Source organism: Bombina bombina, chromosome 5, assembly GCF_027579735.1.
Source record: "Bombina bombina isolate aBomBom1 chromosome 5, aBomBom1.pri, whole genome shotgun sequence".
Lineage (NCBI taxonomy): Eukaryota > Metazoa > Chordata > Amphibia > Anura > Bombinatoridae > Bombina > Bombina bombina.
Window position 1 is genome coordinate 452,782,739 of NC_069503.1, and position 18,192 is coordinate 452,800,930.

Below are 18,192 nucleotides of genomic sequence, written 5' to 3' on the forward strand. Positions count from 1 at the left end.
AACACCCGGCAACTTTTTTCACCGGCTCTGTCACTTTCAAGCTTACCCGATCTCACTTGCAGGCTCTGCAGATGTGCTGACACCCGGTGCGCAGCTCCCGCCGACTCCTTTGAGATCTACAGGCGGTGAGACCTCCCGCAGCTCCATTCGACTCACACACCCTCAGGAGACACCCCTCCCAACTCACTTACCTTGAACCGGATAGCGAGGGATAACACTGGCAGCATGGGGCCTATCTCCTGACCGGATTGCGGCATTTGTCACGGAACCCCGGGCACTCAGAAACAGAGGTGAACTTTTGGCGTGAATGGACGCCATTTTTCTTTGCTGCATCGCATCCTGAAGCTGAAACAGCTCCTTCTCCAGAGGTCACTGGGATGGCTCATAGCTATACCAGGGTAAGCAAGTTTAAATCATTATACCACCGTATAGCCCAAGGAACTAAAACACACCAATAACCACCTGTGCAACGCTCCCCAGGGTGTTAGTTCGCTCTCTGTGCTTGCGATCTACCCTGATTCACTCTGCAGAGACACACAGGCGGCATCTTGTATATATGCTGCGGGTTATGTGATGAATCCCCTTAGCCTCTGGTGAGATCATGTCCACGTAGCCAGCTGCCAGATCCTTAATTAAAAGTGAGCTAGACTTGCCTGCAAAGTGCCACAACCTTGACCCTATGGGGAGAAACAGTAACAAACTCACATAGTATACAGGGACGTAACCTACTCACTAAGCCTGATGTCGCTGTCTCTAGACAAATGGGAGTCGCATCTCTATCGAGTCTTGGATGATCATTTTACTGATCTGAGGCACCTAGTCACAGAGACTTTTGCAAACTTACTTGCGCAAGTACCCGAGACACCTACAGAGATACTTCCAGGAGCCGGTGTGGGAGAGGACCGGCCTCAATCTCCTTTAGCAGCCGTGAATGCCGATGGTGATACTGTGAGACACACGGAGGTCGCTGACACCACCAACGAGGCCTTGGTCAGCCCTAACAACATGATTTCAGGTCATATGGCTCCAGACTGCCGGAAAAAATGGTTATGCCGAGCAGATCCTAATATCTATGCCCCAGCAATGACATCCACACAGGAGACTCTTCTCTCAGACCTTTCACTATGGTCACATTTATCAGCCACATTATCATTTATCAGGAGGGAGAATGTGGCGGCTGTATGGGTGGACAGTTCATGGCAGCTTAAAGCGGGCATCGGCTAATAATTGCAAAGCTATGTTATACTAGATGTCGAAACTCCCTTGTTTACGCTTTTATTTTGACTAGGCTGTTTTGTATTGATCTGTCTGGTATAGCTGACTATGTGGCCAAACTTCTAATGCTCGGTGGCATAGGGGAATATATGTAATGCATCACTGTGCAGGGGGGTTATACACAATGGTTATCTCATATACATATGGGTAGGAAAGCTGTGTGGACCAACCTAGCCTGTTAATGATAATTTACAATCTGAGTAACGCCTGCATCTACATTAATTTCCATTTCATCTCTATGTTACTGGGTTCAATCTCCACAGGATTCACTGTATATTTCTCTTTTGTTGAAGACAATGATGTCAGATAACCTAGATCTGTAGCTGTATTCTGAAAAACTTTTATAACCTGTTATATTTATGTTAAAGTTCAATGTTAATATAGATATGTATATTTACATAGGTACACCTTAGTATATTTATGCCTCCAAATATGATAGTACCTAAAGATCAGTCCCTTTGGGTATGAGTTGATTTTGATCATATAAGAAGATTACTAAACTTAACTCTGTATTATTGTTTATATACCCCATTGGTAATATATCTTGACAGGTGATCCTGAGTTCCTAACTAATTTTCTAACACATAGACTAAAACCACTAATAGGGTAGTTTGAATCACCTCTCCCTGACCTGGGGTAAAGCGTATATTATAGTCCATGTCAGGAAATATAGGTACTTATTTTGCTTGGTCCCACCCAAATTCACAGTTAAGTAAGAACCTTACACATTCACCCTTTTAAAGGATACAAAGGGGAAGCAGTATGGTTAATATTGACTATTATTTACTTTAACCAAGGATCCCAAAACACTACATTTAGCAAGATACATTGAAATGGGTCCAGACCTAGCTAGGACACTGCTCCTAATATTCACTTAACAGGCTCTCAGTCCTCAATAGTTTTTATAAGCCTAAGTAGTACTACATTGTACTATAATCAGTCATATTGACTATTTTACTCTAGCTCTCCCGAAGCGGTCACATATCAATAGCTTAGACGCCTCTTTTTATATATACCATATGGTGGGATTGTGTCTTCATTGGAGTAAGGAGTATTCTGGTACTCATGACAAGATGCTATGGGTATGACCTGCTATTCTACACTAGCCCCTTCTTTCATTAGATGGAGGATTATACTCCTATAGGGTGTACATATGTATCTTTCTACAGCCTTTCTTATATACAACTTACCTCAAGCTTGACACACGGTACTTTTACCAGTTTTTTTTGTTTTGTTATTTCTAATGATTATATAGCGTGGCATAAAATTTTGCTGTCTATGCTGCTATGTAGCAATAGAGGAGTAACCGCAAGCCTAGCTCTCAAATATTATGGTTTAATGCTATTCACAGGGTAGCCCCATGGAGGTTACTCCCGGACCAATGCCTCCCCTTTTACTCCAGGTCTTGTGTGATAAGGCGGATATCAGCCTTAAAGCTCCATATAACCTTAATAAAGTTAAGACTGCATACGCTTAGATATTTACAATAAGTAACACGTTTCCCACACTATTCTACTTCTATAAACATTATTTGTTCTATATTTGATTGAGCAGCCATATTAAGTAATATACAATATATATTAACTTCTCCCCCTATATGTGATTTCTTCAGGACATTAAACTTAGAGACCCCAAAGCTCCACCAGATTCTTAACCTTACAGGCTCCGCTCCCACCACCTCCCCCCACTAACCCAGATTTTACCCCAACTTATTTGGAATAGACAAACTACTATAAAAATCCCATAGTAAAAGGGGGACCATCATTATCTTTACTTAGTCAAAGGTCATAAAAAGAGGTTGCGTTATTATATGTCCCAGCTATCCACATCTTCCACACACAGGTCCTTTATACTACTCTATGGTGATCTTGTTATTCTACCTGGTTAAAGCCTCTATCTATATGTATCTAGTAGACAAGACACTCAGAATTGTAATCTCACTATCTTAAAGTTTTAGACCAAACTTATTCTCTATAAGAAAATTTTAAAGATGTATTCTTCAAGTTAGACATGTATTTGGACATATTTTATGTTTTTCTTGTTGTAATTACTTGTTACCTCAATAAAAAAATATTTCTCAAAAAAAAAAAAAAAAAAAAAAAAAGCCTTTTATTTTCATACTGGCAGACTTTCTGCCACTATTTAAGATGGGGGTGACCATTGGGGGTGGGGAAGGGAAGAGAGCTATTTGAGAGGGATCAGGGAGGGATCGGGGGGTGGGATGTGTCAATTGGGGGCTGAATCTATACACTAAAGCTAAAATTAACCCTAACAGCTACCTAATTAACCCCTTCAATGCTGGGCATACTACAAGTGTGGTGCACAGCTGCAATTAACGGCCATCTAATTACTAAAAAGCAATGCCAAAGCCATATATGTCTGCTATTTCTGAGCAAAGGGGATCCCAGAGAAGGATTTTCCAACCATTTGTGCCTTGATTGCACAAGCTGTTTGTAAATAATTTCAGTGAGAATCCTAAAGTTTGCGAAAAAGTTAACGATTTTTTTTTATTTGATCACATTTGCCAGCGAGATGGTGGCATGTAATATACCAAAATGGGCCTAGATCAATACTTTGGGTTGTCTACTAAAAAAAAAAAATAGTTTTATTAGGTAAATATATAAAAAAGTTTCTGTTTAAATGGAGTGATAGCAAAAGTGCATTGGTCTTTTGGGCTGATTTTAGTCTAAAATGCCCGGTCCTTTAAGGGAGTAAACATTGACTATTTCTAAATATTTAGAAACTATTTACCTTGGGTGTTTTTTGCTGGTTGTAGATTTATAACAGATTTTGGAGTCAAAGTTAGAAAAAAATAGTTTTTTTATTTTTTTTCATCATATTTTATCATTTTTTTTATAGTAAGTTATATGATATGATGAAAATAATGGTATATTTAGAAAGTCCATTTAATGTTGAGAAAAACGGTTTATAATATGTGTGGGTACAGTAAATGAGTAAGAGGAAAATTACAGCTAAAAACAAACACTGCAGAAATGTAAAAAACTGCCCTGGTCCTTAAAGGGGCATTACACCCACATTTTTTCTTTCATGATTTAGAAATAACATGCAATTTTAAACAACTTTCTAATTTACTTCTGTTATATAATTTGCTTCATTCATTAGATATCCTTTGTTGAAGAAATAGCAGTGCACATAGGTGAGCCAATCACACAAGGCATCTATGTGCAGCAACCAATCAGCAGCTTCTGAGCCTATCTATATATGCTTTTCAGCAAATGATATCAAGAGAATGAAGCAAAATAGATAATAGAAAGTTGTTTAAAATTGCATGTTCTTTCTAAATCATGAAATAAAAAAATTTGGTTTTATGTGCCTTTAACGTTAAGAAAATTAAAAAACAGTCTGGTCACTAAGGGGTTAAATATAACTACACAAAGCAGTTTTTAGGGGTTAACGTTGGTGCATGGGGACCTGTGTGTTTTCTGTAAATATCTATGTATATGCTTATATACATACTAGGCGATAAGCAGTCTATGTTTAAAAACTACAACCCCCCCCCCCCAAGCTAAAGTTACAAAAAAAAAAATTACATAAAAAAATAGAAAGGTATCCAAAATAAAAAATGTAAACCTAAACTAATAACCCTATAAAAAAATTCCCCCAAAATAGAAACACCCCCTAATCTAATGCTAAACTACCAATAACCCTTAAAATGACTTTTTTGTAGGGCATTGCCCTAAGTTAAACAGCTCTTTTGCAGTTACAAAAAATTCTAAGTCCACCCTAACAGTAAAACCCACCACCCACCAAAATAAATAATCCTAACACTAAAAAACCTAAACTACCCCTTGCCCTAAAAAAGGGCATTTGCATGGGCATTGCCCTTAAAAGGGCATTCAGCTCTTTTAAGAAGTGCCCATAACCCTAATCTAAAAAATAACAAACCGCCCCAAATTTAAAAAAATTCCTAAATCTAATCTCCAAAAATAAAAAAATAAACCTAATCCCTATGAAAATAAAAATGCCCACCAAAATAAAAACACCCCCTAATGCTAAACTACCAATAGCCCTTAAAAGGGCTTTTTGTAAGGCATTTCCCTAAGTTAAACAGCTCTTTTACAGTTACAAAAAAGTCTAAGTCCCCCCTAAGAGCAAAACCCACCATCCAATAAACCACTCAAAATAAATAAACCTAACACAAAAAACTAAGCTACCCATTGCCCTGAAAAGTCTAACCCCCAGGTTGGTACTCACGGTTGCTGAAGTCCGGCGGAGAAGGTCCTCTTCTGGGCGTTGAAGTCTTCTTCCAAGTGGCTGACATCTTCTTCTAAGTGGAGACCTCTTCTTTCTTTATCCAGGACAGCGGAACTGAAGACCGGCGACAGTGGAGCTGAAGACCGGCGACCATGGAACTGAAGACTGGTGGCCATGGAGCGTGGAGGATCCTCTTTGTACGATCTCCGCCGTACACTGAATAGTGAATTCATGGTACGTGATTAAAGATGGTGTCCCTTGAATTCATATTGGCTGATTTGATTCTTCAAATTCAAATCAGCCAATAGGATGAGAGCTACTGAAATCCTATTGGCTGCCAACATTCCTTTGAGGATGCATGAGCAACTGCCGATGGTGACGGACATTACAAACGCAATTATAGTTAAGATATATTTATGTGTTAATACTGTATGTGCATATACACATATAAACACATAAATGTATATGTATGTATTCATATACATATATATTTCAATTTGCTGCCCATCACTGCACAACTTACATCGTTCGCTGGGTAGGTTCACAGCATGAGAATGAGGCTCCCCTTGGAGCCTATAGAAGAGCGCTCTCATGAGCACAAAGCTTCCTGCAATGAGAATATGAGGTCGCGTTTGCATTACACCTAACTTGTAATACCAGTGCATAATTGTGTCCGCTGGTATTACTGAGCGGAGCGCAAATATCGCAATTGCAAAATTGATGTTTTGCGCTGCACTTGTAATATGGCTATTACCCACAACATTTTTTTCCCTATAAAGCAAGTATCTAGTAAGCTAATTAAATGCCATTTTTTTCAAACCATATAATATTTAGAGGGTCATGTGACTCACCATTTGGAGAAAGAGACTCTAATGTTTACAATTTGAGGTATCACATTTTATTATTTTCTATATTATTATTATTTGTATATAAAGCACCAACATTTTACGCAGCTCTATAGAAAGGTGCATTACAATCATAAGGGTACAATACAATAAAAAAAACTTACAATGAGACATTATGGAAGACTATACACTATGCATTACTGCACTTACAAAGGAGAGCAGCGCCTTGCCATTAAAAGGACATCAAACCCAACATTTTTCTTTCATGATTCAGTTAGAGAATAAAATTTTAAACAACTTTCCAATTTACTTCTATTATCTAATTTGCTGTATTCTCTTGGTATCCTTTCTTGAAAAGAATAACTATGTAGGTTCAGGAGTTGGGAACTAGCTGCTGATTGGTGGATGCATATATATTTCAGCTAACTCGCAGTAGTGAATTGCTTCTCTTTCAATAAAAGATACAAAGAGAGTGAAACAAAATTAATAATAGACCGGCCATGAAACCTCAATATCGCTCACGCACAAATGATAGCTTTCTACTCGTAATGTAGCCCTTAAAGAGGATCATGCATGGGGGTTTACGATTTAGGTCTAATGCAGCATCGGGATAGTGCACATGAAGAATTACAAATCTTACATTGCGTTATTGAAATAGTAAATATATATATATATATAGAGATAGATATATAGCTATATATATACAGTATATATATATATATATTTATATATATATATATTTTTATTTATATATATATATATATATATATATATATATATATATATCATTTTTTAAAAGAAATTCTTCTAACTGCAAAACATAGGTATTTGAAGTATTTCTTAGACCACCTTCGGCTTTAGCACAGTTGGCCTGCGCAAGCAAAAGCCAGAAGAGGCTTTTCTAGAGTGGCACCTAGAAAGCTGCACCCAGGTGGTAAATCGCCATAGAACAGGCTAACAATGGTATTGAGCCAGTTGTTCGTTCCTGTGAGTGCACTTCTCTCTGTATGTATTTAGTCTCCCTATGGGAAAAAGGGGCAACCAGACGTGGACTCCTTGCTCAGTGTGCTTAGAGGAATATAGCTACACCTCACTGACGAGGCCCAATGAAGGCCGAAATGATCGTCTGGGGTTGCTGTGTTCCTTATTCAGAGAGGAATTGCCTGGTATTTCGGCGCTGGACTGACCGTAATAGGCGGGATCAGACTGATATACTACAGGAAATTTCTTCTCTGTGAAAAGCATTACTGGGCTAAAAAGCTGCACCCAGGTGGTAAATCGCCATAGAAGAGGCTAACAATGGTATTGAGCCAGTTGTTCGTTCCTGTGAGTGCATTTCTCTCTGTATGTATTTAGTCTCCCTATGGGAAAAAGGGGCAACCAGACGTGGACTCCTTGCTCAGTGTGCTTAGAGGAATATAGCTACACCTCACTGACGAGGCCCAATGAAGGCCGAAACGATCGTCTGGGGTTGCTGTGTTCCTTGTTCAGAGAGGAATTGCCTGGTATTTCGGCGCTGGACTGACCGTAATAGGCGGGATCAGACTGATATACTACAGGAAATTTCTTCTCTGTGAAAAGCATTACTGGGCTAAAAAGCTGCACCCAGGTGGTAAATCGCCATAGAACAGGCTAACAATGGTATTGTGCCAGTTGTTCGTTCCTGTGAGTGCACTTCTCTCTGTATATATTTAGTCTCCCTATGGGAAAAAGGGGCAACCAGACGTGGACTCCTTGCTCAGTATGCTTAGAGGAATATAGCTACACCTCACTGACGAGGCTCAATGAAGGCTGAAACGATCGTCTGGGGTTGCTGTGTTCCTTGTTCAGAGAGGAATTGCCTGGTATTTCGGCACTGGACTGACCGTAATAGGCGGGATCAGACTGATATACTACAGGAAATTTCTTCTCTGTGAAAAGCATTACTGGGCTAAAAAGCTGCACCCAGGTGGTAAATCGCCATAGAACAGGCTAACAATGGTATTGTGCCAGTTGTTCGTTCCTGTGAGTGCACTTCTCTCTGTATATATTTAGTCTCCCTATGGGAAAAAGGGGGCAACCAGACGTGGTCTCCTTGCTCAGTATGCTTAGAGGAATATAGCTACACCTCACTGACGAGGCTCAATGAAGGCCGAAACGATCGTCTGGGGTTGCTGTGTTCCTTGTTCAGAGAGGAATTGCCTGGTATTTCGGCACTGGACTGACCGTAATAGGCGGGATCAGACTGATATACTACAGGAAATTTCTTCTCTGTGAAAAGCATTACTGGGCTAAAAAGCTGCACCCAGGTGGTAAATCGCCATAGAACAGGCTAACAATGGTATTGAGCCAGTTGTTCGTTCCTGTGAGTGCACTTCTCTCTGTATGTATTTATATATATTATATATATATATATATATATATATATATATATATATAACATTTTTTAAAAGAAATTCTTCTAACTGAAAAACATAGGTATTTGAAGTATTTCTTAGACCACCTTCGGCTTTAGCACAGTTGGCCTGCGCAAGCAAAAGCCAGAAGAGGCTTTTCTAGAGTGGCACCTAGAAGTTTATGGTGATAAGTAGTTATGGCAGCGCTATCCAACCTCCAGATTTTAGTGTACCTGAGTCTTTTACTTGTGTACTAATCTTTTACTTTTAACTTGTAATACGAGCACAAGAAAAGGATTGATTTAACATGAGCGCAGTTAGCAATGAATCTCACTGATTGTTTGCACTCCACTAATCTAGTAGGTGAAAATAAATTAACGGCGTCTGTGAAGACTCTGCAAAAGGCGTTTGGCATAGAGAAAACAATGTACAAAGCAATTATTTTGTTTTTTTGTAAATAATAGTAAATAAATTATTAAAGCATCAATTCCAATTGAACCAATCTTAATTGTGCATGTGATATTGTAAGTCATTTTCTGTTTCTAAACCATTAGGATCAATACATTAAGCACTAGATACACAAAAATTAGTTTTGTAAAACAAACAAAATGTGTTCATTCATTAAGAATTCCCTATTCATAAAATACAGAGCTTAAAGGGACACTAAACCCCAAAAAATAATTTAATGATTCAGATAGAGAATACAATTTTAAACAACTTTCCAATTTACTTCTACTATCTAATTTGCATTATTCTTTAGATATTCTTTGTTGAAGAAATAGCAATGCACATGGGTGAGCCAATCACACAAGGCATCTATGTGCAGTCACCAATCAACAGCTACTGAGCCTATCTAGATATGCTTTTCATCAAAAGATTTCAAGAGAATGAAGCAAATTAGATAAAAGAAGTAAAATAGAAATTTTAAAAATGCATGGCCTAGATTTGGAGTTTGGCGTTAGCCGTGAAAACCAGCGTTAGAGGCTCCTAACGCTGGTTTTAGGCTACCTCCGGTATTTGGAGTCACTCAAAATAGGGTCTAACGCTCACTTTTCAGCCGCGACTTTTCCATACCGCAGATCCCCTTACGTAATTGCGTATCCTATCTTTTCAATGGGATCTTTCTAACTCCGGTATTTAGAGTCATGTCTGAAGTGAGCGTTAGACATCTAACGACAAAACTCCAGCCGCAGGAAAAAAGTCAGTAGTTAAGAGCTTTTCTGGGCTAACGCCGGTTCATAAAGCTCTTAACTACTGTGCTCTAAAGTACACTAAGACCCATAAACTACCTATGTACCCCTAAACCGAGGTCCCCCCACATCGCCGACACTCGATTAAATTTTTTTAACCCCTAATCTGCCGACCGCCACTACGTTATACTATGTACCCCTAATCTGCTGCCCCTAAACACCGCCGACCCCTATATTATATTTATTAAACCCCTAACCTGCCCCCCCACAACGTCGCCTCCACCTACCTACACTTATTAACCCCTAATCTGCCGACCGCAAAGCGCCGCCACCTACGTTATCCTTATGTACCCCTAATCTGCTGCCCCTAACACCGCCGACCCCTATATTATATTTATTAACCCCTAATCTGCCCCCCACAACGTCGCAGCCAGCTACCTACAATAATTAACCCCTAATCTGCCGACCGCAAAGCGCCGCCACCTATGTTATCCTTATGTACCCCTAATCTGCTGCCCCTAACACCGCCGACCCCTATATTATATTTATTAACCCCTAATCTGCCCCCCACAACGTCGCCTCCACCTGCCTACACTTATTAACCCCTAATCTGCCGACCGGAGCTCACCGCTATTCTAATAAATGTATTAACCCCTAAAGCTAAGTCTAATCCTAACACTAACACCCCCCTAAATAAATATAATTTTAATCTAACGAAATTAATTAACTCTTATTAAATAAATTATTCCTATTTAAAGATAAATACTTACCTGTAAAATAAATATAAATCCTAATATAGCTACAATATAAATTATAATTACATTGTAGCTATTTTAGGATTAATATTTATTTGACAGGCAACTTTGTAATTATTTTAACCAGGTACAATAGCTATTAAATAGTTAAGAACTATTTAATAGCTACCTATTTAAAATAATTACAAAATTACCTGTAAAATAAATCCTAACCTAAGTTACAATTTAAACCTAACACTATACTATCATTAATTAAATTAAATAAAATACCTACAATTACCTACAATTAAACCTAACACTACACTATCAATAAATAAATTAAATACAATTCCTACAAATACACTACAATGAAATAAACTAACTAAAGTACAAAAAATAAAAAAGAACTAAGTTACAAAAAATAAAAAAATATTTACAAACATAAGAAAAATATTACAACAATTTTAAACTAATTACACCTACTCTAAGCCCCCTAATAAAATAACAAAGACCCCCAAAATAAAAATGCCCTACCCTATTCTAAATTACTAAAGTTCAAAGCTCTTTTACCTTACCAGCCCTGAACAGGGCCCTTTGCGGGGCATGCCCCAAGAAGTTCAGCTCTTTTGCCTGTAAAAAAAAAAAACATACAATACCCCCCCCACATTACAACCCACCACCCACATACCCCCTAATCTAACCAAACCCCCCTTAAATAAACCTAACACTAAGCCCCTGAAGATCTTCCTACCTTATCTTCACCATACCAGGTTCACCGATCGGTCCTGAAGAGCTCCTCCGATGTCCTGATCCAAGCCCAAGCGGGGGGCTGAAGAGGTCCATGATCCGGCTGAAGTCTTCATCCAAGCGGGAGCTGAAGAGGTCCATGATCCGGATGAAGTCTTCATCCAAGCGGGAGCTGAAGAGGTCCATGATCCGGATGAAGTCTTCTATCAACGGCATCTTCAATCTTCTTTCTTCCGGATCCATCTTGCAGACCTCCGACGCGGAACATCCTCTTCTCCCGACGCCTACTAGCCGAATGACGGTTCCTTTAAGGGAAGTCATCCAAGATGGCGTCCCTCGAATTCCGATTGGCTGATAGGATTCTATCAGCCAATCGGAATTAAGGTAGGAATATTCTGATTGGCTGATTGGCTGAATTCTTTGGGGCATGCCCCGCAAAGGGCCCTGTTCAGGGCTGGTAAGGTAAAAGAGCTTTGAACTTTAGTAATTTAGAATAGGGTAGGGCATTTTTTATTTTGGGGGTCTTTGTTATTTTATTAGGGGGCTTAGAGTAGGTGTAATTAGTTTAAAATTGTTGTAATATTTTTCTTATGTTTGTAAATATTTTTTTATTTTTTGTAACTTAGTTCTTTTTTATTTTTTGTACTTTAGTTAGTTTATTTCATTGTAGTTATTTGTAGGTATTGTATTTAATTTATTTATTGATAGTGTAGTGTTAGGTTTAATTGTAGGTAATTGTAGGTATTTTATTTAATTAATTTAATGATAGTATAGTGTTAGGTTTAATTGTAACTTAGGTTAGGATTTATTTTACAGGTAATTTTGTAATTATTTTAACTAGGTAGCTATTAAATAGTTCTTAACTATTTAATAGCTATTGTACCTGGTTAAAATAATTACAAAGTTGCCTGTCAAATAAATATTAATCCTAAAATAGCTATAATATAATTATAATTTATATTGTAGCTATATTAGGATTTATTTTACAGGTAAGTATTTAGCTTTAAATAGAATAATTTATTTAATAAGAGATAATTAATTTCGTTAGATGTAAATTATATTTAACTTAGGGGGGTGTTAGGGTTAGGGTTAGACTTAGCTTTAGGGGTTAATACATTTATTAGAATAGCGGTGAGCTCCAGTCGGCAGATTAGGGGTTAATGTTTGAAGTTAGGTGTCGGCGATGTTAGGGAGGGCAGATTAGGGGTTAATACTATTTATTATAGGGTTAGTGAGGCGGATTAGGGGTTAATAACTTTATTATAGTAGCGCTCAGGTCCGGTCGGCAGATTAGGGGTTAATAAGTGTAGGCAGGTGGAGGCGACGTTGTGGGGGGCAGATTAGGGGGTTAATAAATATAATATAGGTGTTGGCGATGTTAGGGCAGCAGATTAGGGGTACATAGGGATAATGTAAGTAGCGGCGTTTACGGAGCGGCAGATTAGGGGTTAATAATAATATGCAGGGGTCAGCGATAGCGGGGGCGGCAGAATAGGGGTTAATAAGTGTAAGGTTAGGGGTGTTTAGACTCGGGGTACATGTTAGAGTGTTAGGTGCAGACGTAGGAAGTGTTTCCGCATAGCAAACAATGGCGGCTGCTATGGAGAATCGTGCACGAGCACGTTTTTGAGGCTGGCCGCTTGCGTAAGCAACTCTGGTATCGAGAGTTGAAGCTGCATTAAAAATGCTCTACGATCCTTTTTTGGAGCCTAACACAGCCTTTATGTGGACTCTCAATACTAGAGTTATTTTTATGGTGCGGCCAGAAAAAAGCCGGCGTTAGATTTTCGGGTCGTTACCGACATAACTCCAAATCTAGCCGCATGTTCTTTCTAAATCATGAAAGAAAAAATGTGGGTTTCTTGTACCTTTAATGAACGGATGAACAAATTTGGTATTTGGTGATAAGGTATTTTAGTTAAAAAAATAAATATGTTTAGTTAACTAATTAGTTCAAATTATTATTTGTTGTACACATAAATAACAAAATCCCATTTTCATATTTCTATCGAGCTCCATTGTTAGAATGTACCAAATGTCATTGACCTACATAAAATGTCAGATACGTAACCATGAACCACAATGCAACTCCTATTCCAATCCATCCTAAAAGTGTTAAAAGGACTCTAATTTTTTTCTATTATCAACTTGTGCACAGATTTTTATATGCACACTTTCTGAAGAATCCGCTCCTACTAAGCAGTTCACAGTGTACGTATATGAGTCTGTAATCTGCCGATGGCTGTAACATGAAAAACAGAAACAAAATCTGAAGCACATTTCAAATTCAGAGAAATTGTTATTGTAATGTCATTTTATTAAGCGTTTGCTGATTATACAATTATTATTAAAATGTTTAGTTTATTTTAATCCTTATTACCCCTTGCTTTTGTCAGATAAGAATCAAAAATGTCTTTTTGCTATAGCTTAAAAATGCTTATTTGACAACTACAGTCATTTGATAAAGATTTTGAAGAAGCAAGTTCACTTCCCTATTTTTTTTTTTAACATTCAAAATTCACTAGAGAAACATTTAAACTCTAGTATATGATTGATCAATTTGCCATTAAAATAGCTCACATACCTGTAGATATTCTGTAATCTTTTTTAATTGTAATGTATTAAATTATGCTTATTAATGTATATATGGTTGATCAATTTACCATTAAAATAGTATAGCTCACATACCTGTAGATATTCTGTAATCTTTTATAAATTGTAATGTATTAAAGTAGGCTTATTAATGTATCATAATACAAATGGACCAAACACAGGGAAAAATGAGGCAATGAAATAGGTCTTATATAGGGTACAACAGATATAATTTTATAATCATGTGTATCTTTACATTGAGAACTGCTACTAAGTACCATGCACCAGAAAACTGTTTTTTACTATTGTTAATTATAATTAGTGACTTCAACAGAAATTAATAGCTGTCACAATTATTAACATACTTTTTCTTTATGGCCATTAGCTACTTAAAGGGATATTAAACCCAAAATTTGTGTTTCATGATTCAGATAGAGAATACAATTTTAAACAATGTTCCAAATGACTTCTATTATTTAATTTGCTTCATTCTTTAGGTATCCTTTATTGAACAAATAGCAATACACATGGTGAACCAATAACATGAGGAATCTACATGCAGCCACCAATCAGCAGCTACTGAGCATATTTAGAAATGATTTTCAGCAAAGTATATTAAAAGAATGAACCCCTTAATGATCAAAGGATGTACCAGGTACGCCCTACAAAAATCGGTCCTTAACGACCAAGGACGTGTCTGGTATGTCCTCAGGGGTTTCAAGCACTGGAAGTGATCGTGATCGCTTCCAGCCACTTCCAGGGTATTGCAGCGATGCCTCGATATTGAGGCATCATGCAATACCCTTTGCTAAGCAACCAATGTAGGGGGTAGGTATGTGATCAATGACCATGGTATGTAAGCTTGATAAGTTGTGCCTATGTGTGGCAAAGTGACGTGCCACTGGCTGCTCAGAGTCTCCTTTCTTCATTGCATCCCTTATAGCATGTCTATGGTTAGCCATTCTGTCCTTAAAGGTAGATGTCATCTTGCCAACATAGAAGAGGGAACATGGGCAGATCAGTATGTAGATCACAAAAGTGCTACTGCATGTTAATCGATAACAGATTGTATACTTTTTGTTCTTATGGGGGTGTTGGAAAGAATCCCCCACCTGCATACTATTACAAGTAATGCAGTCACCACACCTGAAGCATCCCAGTCATGTGGATTTGAACCATGGCTCCTTGGTATAAAAGTTCTTAGGATCTGTTCTGACCAATAGGTCATGGACATTCCTTGCCCTGTGGTATACCATCCTCGGTTGCTTGTTTCTCCAAGTTAAGAGGTCCTCCAAGTTAAGAGGCTCTCCAAGATGTCCCATCTCTTATATATCGACTCCTGCAATGTGGAATGTGATGGCTTATATGTCGTCAGAAAATTTAGCTGAGTATCAACAGGCATCGGCTTGTTTACTTTTTCTGTCAGTAGATTATTGACCAAGGGCGTGCCTGGTATGTCCTCAGGGGTTTCAAGCACTGGAAGCGATCGTGATCACTTCCAGCCGCTTTTAGGGTATTGCAGCAATGCCTCAATATTGTTCTGTGGCCCTCTCTGCATCGGCCAGCAATAGTGCCGATCGTTGGTGGCGTGGATGGGCATAGAGGGAGGTGGGTGGGTGGACTATTGCTGGAGGAGGGCGGGAAGGGGGCTACAACATCATGGCAGTGAGTGGGAAGGAGGGAGGAGGGGGAAGGAGGAGAGGGGGATCCTATGTGGGATCCATGTCTGGAAAGGGATCTGGGAGGGGGAGGGTGGTTTGCTAATGAGGGGGGGGGGCAGCTACACTACAGAAAAAAGTTTTTTTTTAAACAATAATTTAGAGTAAACTTGTACTAGCAGACAGCTACCAGTACCTAAGATGGCGGCAAATAGGTAGAGTGGGGAGAGTTAGAGGGCTGTTTGGGGGATCAGGGAGGTTGGGGGCTAAGGGGAGATCCTACACTGCAGAATATATATATAAAAAAATGATATTAAAACAAAGCCTTTAATTTTAGTACTGGTAGACTTTCTGCCAGTACTTAAGATGGGGGTGACAATTGTGGGGTGGGGGATGGAAGAGAGCTATTTGAGAGGGGTCAGGGAGGGATCAGGGGCTGGGATGTGTCAGGTGGGAGGCTGATCTCTACACTAAAGCTAAAATTAACCTTACAAGCTACCTAATTATCCTCTTCACTGCTGGGCATAATACAAGTGTGGTGCGCAGCGGCATTTAGCGACCTTCTTATTACAAAAAAACAATGCCAAAGCCATATATGTCTGCTATTTCTGAAGAAAGAGGATCCCAGAGAAGCATTTACAACCATTTGTGTCATAATTGCACAAGATGTTTGTAAATAATGTCAGTGAGAAACCTAAAGTTTGTGAAAAAGTTAACGATTTTTTTAATTTGATTGCATTTGGTGATGAAATGGTGGCATGAAATATACCAAAATGGGCCTTAGATCAATACTTTGGGTTGTCTACTAAAATAAATATATACATGTGAAGGGTTATTTAGGGATTCCTGACAGATATCAGTGTTACACTGATAATTTTGGAAAAAAATGGTTTGGAAATAGCAAAGTGCTACTTGTACTTATTGCCCTATAACTTACAAAAAAAGCAAAGAATATGTAAACGTTGGGTATTTCTAAACTCAGGACAAAATGTAAAAACTATTTAGCATGGGTGTTTTTTGGTGGTTGTAGATGTGTAACAGATTTTGGGGGTCAAAGAGAAGGATTTTCCAACCATTTGTGCCATGATGGCAAAAGCTGTTTGTAAATAATTTCATATTGTATCATTTTTTTAATAGTAAATTATATGATATGATAAAAATAATGGTATCTTTAGAAAGTCCATTTAATGGTGAGAAAAACGGTGTATAATATGTGCGGGTACAGTAAATAAGTAAGAGAAAAATTACAGATAAACACAAAAAGGCAAAAATGTAAAAACAGCCCTGGTCCTTAACCGTAAGAAAATTGAAAACTGCTCTGGTCACTAAGGTTAAAATTGCATGCTTTTTCTGAATTATGAAAGATAATTTTTTGGGTTTCATGACACTTTAATGGCACAAACTGCTACTGATGGCAACAGGGCTGTCATTGCATCAATATCAGTTGTAGTGTACAGGTGATCTAGACTCATATTTTATACCTTTTATTTAATTTAATTTATTTATGTAGTTTAGCACAAACACTGAACAAAGTCTTGTATAAATATATTCAAGATCTATATAGGAGTTGTCATGAGTCATTTAGAAAGGAAAGAATATGTTATATTAGATTATTAGATATATTATATTAGATCATTTAAAAATGATATCTATAAAATAGTTCCTCTTCTCTATTTAATTATCCTCAAATTTTTTTCTAGTGTTTTGTGAAATGCTGAGCCTCTTTGTCTTCAACCTTGACCCTGTTCTGAGATTGTGGCTCATTTAGTTTTATATATTCTGCTATGTAAAACTATGTTGGCTGCTACTCAGTAAATAAAAAAAAAAACAGACCACCAAATTATTCTGTCATTTGCAGAAGTCTCCAGATGTCAGATCATCAGCTACAGCTTAGTTTTTATTTCTCTAAATCCAGACACTTCTATTACTGTAAACACCAGCACCACTTTAGGTTTAAGCATTTATGAATAAATGTATAGTTAGTAACTTATGAGTTTTTTCCAGTTCTTTATTATTGCCTATTTTTCCTTCCTACAGATATATAGATATTGTGGGTTTGGATCCAGACCAGAGGCGTAACTAGAAACCACAGGGCCCATGTGCAAGAATCTAAGAAGGGCCCCCCCCCCAAAAAATGTGAATGAGATTACATGTTTGCAAATGGAGGTACCCTGTGCCCACAGTCTGTGAGATGGTTTGATTCCCTATTGCTGTATATAATGACACTGTATAACCCACCAGTACTGTATATAGTGAGTTAGTGAAACAGTCTGTAATCTGCTGGTGAGATGGCTGGCCTGACCCATCCCAGTACTTTATAAAGTGACCATAGTAGTCTGTGACATGGTCCAGCCCCCCCGTACTGTATATAGTGGTACTGTATAGTGACACTGTTTACCCCCCGCCCCCCATTCTGTAGTAACAAGGCCTGTAATTTGCTGGTTCCACAAACATACACACACACACATACATGCATAACTAAACACACAGTCACATACATACACACACATAAACACCAATGGGTAAAACAGAAACACTAACCCCTGTAGTCAGAGACAGAG